The sequence below is a fragment of the Gastrolobium bilobum genome, unplaced genomic scaffold (genome assembly GCF_033153095.1).
Source record: "Gastrolobium bilobum isolate Gb01-03AN ecotype WA unplaced genomic scaffold, APGP_CSIRO_Gbil_v1 utg31257, whole genome shotgun sequence".
Taxonomy (NCBI): Eukaryota; Viridiplantae; Streptophyta; class Magnoliopsida; order Fabales; family Fabaceae; genus Gastrolobium; species Gastrolobium bilobum.
The window spans coordinates 151,267-156,921 of NW_026897159.1; positions in this window are offsets into that span (position 1 = coordinate 151,267).

The following is a 5,655-nucleotide window of genomic DNA, read 5'->3' on the forward strand; positions in this document are numbered from 1 at the left end:
AACTAAAACATATTTTCTACTTGAGATAATGTGACTCAATCACAAAGGCCAAAGTTATGTTTCATTTGAAACTTTTATTTCTTTGGTGAAAATCCTTGTTCATCATCCTTTCCATTCAACATAACAAATTTAAAAAGGTTATAGGACATAGGTAATAAAGACTATTTAAACAATGTACCAGAACAAACAAGACGAAGATGAACTTCGAAATGTAACTGAGGAATCAATTGCATTGTCAACCCATGTTTTAACCAAAACAACTAACAAAAATTGAATTCCTCTTGAAATCTGGAACAAATAAACATTCACCCAAAACCATAGTCTTATAAATAACTTGTCCTACTGCAAATGCAGACACAAGTTCCCATTTTCAAGCTTAAAATATCTATGTCCATTGCTGACAGGCATGCCATGTTTGAACTACTACAAAGAGTAACAAACATAATCAGTGATTCCTGAATCAATAATTCATTCACTGATCAGGCCTTGATATGCCCATGTCAGGTTCTTTTCATCTCCTCTGGGCAATTTTTCTTTCAGTCTGCACTTAAAGAACTTGCCTTGCGGCTTCTTCATAGCAACTGGTTTGACAACTGATAACCAAGTCATTTTGTTCTTGTTACCACCCTTGGGTTTCCCTTTGGATTTAACAAGACTCTTAGCAAAACCTGCACCGACTGCATTCTGTCTAGCAGAGCTGCTAGACGCAGCTAACATGTCATTAAGAGTCTGAAGCATTTCTACTCCACTCTTAATCATGTACACTTGCTTCTGCAAGTATTTGGAAAGACTGACAATAATATAGCAGCGAACTACCATATCTGTCATTTCCCAATCTGAGAAATGCATCTTAGTTTCCGAAGACGCATCCTCTGCAGCTTGCTATAGCCCTCGCATTGTCTGAACAAATTTTAGCTTCTATGTTTTAGAACAATATCAAAAAAATTTGCTTTTCACTTATTCATAGTTGGTACCATCTAGAGGTTTTCGACTCAAAATCATTTCTAAGATATTTTCTGAAAAACATATAAAGCACACAATTACAAACAAATAATGCAATAAACAAACGAAGTGCAAGTAGATTCTCATAACTACTCTTGTTTATTGTTAACAATCCTTCAGTTTATCTTTACAAGGCTTACGATGGGCAAGTCACTTGTAAAAACCAAAATTGTTATTTGGGCCTTCAGTGCCATTGCCAGAGCCTCGATGGGAGGGTTAACAATTTTACCAAAGTTGAATGTAATTAACCATTGTTTAATTTCAAAATTATCCTTAGTGTCTAAGCATTGCCGACGATGGGCCGTACAATCCTTTACTAAAATTTTGAAATTATTAAGATTTAATCTAGTGAAATCTGATTATCCTTATCCGATGGGGCTTCAACGATAACCATTTCACTAATAAACCCACAAATGGAGCCCGCAGGTTTTAAAATTAATTAATTTTTAAAACCTTCACCCATTCAACATTTTTGTTTGAGAATTTTCATAAGCCCAGTCGAATTCATTGTTTAATTTCAAAATTATCTTTAATAACTTAGTACTATCGACGATGGGTCGTACAATACTTTATTAAAATTTTGAAATTATTAAGGCTCAATAAAATCCAATCATGCTTATCCGTTGGGGCCTTACATGATTATTTTATTGATAGGCCCACAATGCGCCTGGAGGTTAAATTAATTTCTTAATTTAAATCTCCTCCCATAGATATTCAAGTCCAATCTAATAAAATCCAATCATGCTTATTCGATGGGACTTCACATGATTATTTTATTAATGGTCCTATAATGCGCTTGAAGGTTAAATTAATCTCTTAATTTAAATCTCCTTCCATTCAACATAAGCAACATTTTCTAATTTCCAAGAATTATTTAATTGAGAGTATCCTTTGTTCGATTTCAAAAACTATATAATTAAGAGCACCGATAAACGTGCACTAAGCTTAACATAATTTTGAAAGCATTAAGGTCCTGAAATCCGGTCACTTTACGTCATCGTGTGCTCCAAACAATCATGATACATGAATGTTGTATGCAGCGTGTGTTATTCCATGACCATTTCAGAAAAAAACCCACAAATTACTCGCAAAATAAAAGAACTCTCTTAGGAAATTTTCTCTAATTATTTTTCTAGATTTAAATCATCCAAATAGCTGACTTAATTATTAATCTAGATTGCAACAATCTTAATAATTATCATTTATGAGGATAATTTGAAATCAAAATAATTTCCATAACGATTATTTGTCTTGATGTTAATTATCCAAAATTAATTAATTCAATTATTAATCTAGATTTTTAATAAAAATCATAATAATTATTAATTAATTTCTTAGGATGATTTAAAATCAAAATAATCCCATAATAACTATCATACTACTCGTTGAAGACATAATAGCTATTATGCTCATGCAATCATACAAGTTATGCAACAATATGGCACCACCTATTCTATATGGCATGTTATCGCAATAAAGCATGTTATCAATCATATAATTTATACCAATCAATAAAAGCATTAAATAATAAATCATAATTACTTTAATCCATGGCCTTCCTATTTTAAAGAAAATAAAATAAAATAAAATAAAATAATACAACTTTGGAATTCGACTTTCGCCTAGCCCATAGTATCTGTCTCAAGCCCCTTTAGGGTTTCATGGGCCCAAAGACCCAATCCTTTGGCGAGAAACCCTAGGACGCGAAAAAGGAACCCTAGCCGTCAGGTCTGCCGCGCCGTCACCCGAAGTCAAATCAGGCCGAAACTCCAGGGCAAGGACTGCGACATAGAGACAAGTAGACCGCCGCCGGAACCACCCAAAAAGGTGGCCGGACGCTCCCTCACTCTCCCATTCTTTGCCGGAGAGTGGCGGCCACTCTCAGACGCTTGTGGAGGCACGTGGAGGAGCGTTAAGACTCCGATGGCGACGATCCACCCACCGTTGCGTTCGTCTTTCCGTCCTATTTCCAACCATATATAGATCGCCCCATTCCGAGATCGGGAAGTCCTCGAAAAGTCTCCGACAGTACTGACTGCGCATCTTACTCGCGGTTTCTCGATCTTGAACTTTTACAAAATATTGGAAAAATACACAGAAATTCCGAAAATAAATAAAAACAGCAAGGAGGAAACCTAATCATATGGGATTAGCCTCCTTGTTACAAATCGAGAAATACACGAGAGACCCTAACCATGGATTAAAGCATTTTTATCGATTAAAATTTAAACTTTTATGAAAATGAATTATAAAATGCACATGCTAGATTCATACCATAATCCTAGAACCCTAGGTGCCACATTTCAAGAAGCAAAACTAATTACATGAATAGTGAAACTAGATTCACATACCAATGTACAGCCAAGGCTTTGATACCAATTGAAGGAAATCTTAGATTTATGCGGAAGCGGTTTAGGACCTAGTACATTGGTATGCTTACCGAATCATCATCGTTTCACAATTACCTCTCTGTGCGCAGGTCTCGTGTAGAATCTTCCCTTGTAGGATTCCTCTTCACGAACAGCTCACCTCAGCGCCGCAGCACGAACAACCTCCTTGAAGCTGGACTGTGGCAGATCTTCCAGACTATCTCTCGAGGAGGATGAGATGGTTGTGTGGGCAACCGTTCAGATGATGAACGTCTGCCTCTTAGGTTTGTTTCTGATGATCTGATCACCTTGGAGGCACAAGAGGAGAAAACTATGAATATATACGCTTAGGTCTTAGACATAACTCAACCCTAAGCCTCATGGGCTCAAGTTTCACTGAAGCCCAATAGGACTTTAGTGACCAAAAGAGCATATATCCAACAAAACATTTGTTGGAAATGGCATGAAATTAGATGCAGTATCAGAAAAATTGGGCGTTTTGAAAGATGTATTATATAAAAATACATGTGTGTTGACTGATGAATATAATTTAATTTTATATATGCAGACTGATGAATTTAATATAATTTTAAAAGAATTATTAAAATAATATAATTTTTTTGGAAAATAAATAATATATTTTTAAAAAGAGAAAGTGAATACTGGTGTAGGATCTGATCATATTTGTGGGGTTGGAATGATTAAAAATAGTCAAATCATATTATTTTAATAATTTTTTTAAAATTAAATAATTATATTAATTATTCAGCCATAATTTCAAACAGTATTATATTAATTTACACATGGCGACATCTTGGGGACTCAATGCTAACTCTTAGTTTTATGGGCTTTGAATGATTAAAAAATAGTTAAACAATTTTTTCAATAATTTTTTTAAAATTATTTTTTTAAAATGTATGAAAATTGAGAGTAGGTAACCGCATGCAGCAAAAAAATGGGAGAGTTACGTCCTCTTATTTGAAACAAAATAATAAAATTTAATAGAGATAGAGGAAATTTAAAGCTAACATTAATAATGAGAGAGAGAAAGGTAATTTAAACTTAATGGAGAGAGAGAAGTTTTTAATTTTTTATTATTAAATTTAATGGAGAGAGAGAGAATTTTTTAATTTTTTATTATTAAATTTAATTGTATTAATTTAAAAAGATAATAATATATTAAAGAAATCAATTTGTCCTATTTAAATGCAGTGACTTGGAAGATTTTAGATAACTGCTCATTCAGAATTCTTGCATCACACAAACAAATGAAAATCCTGTATACATATAACTACTTTCACAGGGAAGTTCATTTTGGTAATTGAAACAATTCTGTATTTGCTCTATTCTATCATGTATGAAATATATAAATTTTTCTGATGGCTCCTCCTACAATGTTTCAAAGACATTAGATCATTTTCCAGGAAACAAAAGTGTAATTAAGAGAAAAAGAAAAAATAAATTACTGACTAAAATTTTTGTAATTGAAGATACGAGGGATCCATATGCTAGTATAAAGATATGATATATACTTTCTTTCTCACTTAATTTTTTTTCTGTCTTGAAACCCAAAATTATGTTATTTTAGAGTTTGAGAGATTTTTTGATAAATTTAATTCTCTCTTACAATTGAATTTTATCAAAAACATCTACTTTTTTTTCAAATCCCCAAATAATAGATTGCTGAAAGTAACTTTATCACTTATGACGGAAAAATATTAAATGCATTTTTTTAAAAAAATATTTCCAAGAAATATATAAGTTCATAAGATTTTATCAGCTTTGAAAATGTTAATAATTTTTTAGCTACTTTATTAATTTAATTTGGTTTGGTTTTAGTGAAAAATATTTGTACTTAATCATACATTACTAAGTTTAACTATGACATTAACTACTTCAAAAGTCACATTTGGTGAGAGAATAAAAAATGAGAGACACACATTGTTGTAGATAGGGGTGTTAATAGGCCGAGCCAGGCCGTACTTTGATCCTAAAAGGCTAAGTTTGTGTTTAAATGTGTCAGTCTGGTCTAGCTTGTTACCTGTTATGAATATAATTATCGGCCTGTTGCCTGACTTATTTACAAAAAATAAAAGCTAGGTTTAGCCTGTTAAAAAAAATAATACAAATTTTTTTTATCCAAACAGAATATACAATCAACAACATTAATAATTTAACAAAGATTTATAAATTCAATTTATATCCAAATTATAATAAACCTAATTATATGACTTTTAAATTAGAGGGTTATAATGAGGACCTTATGGTCATAAATGGAATGAGG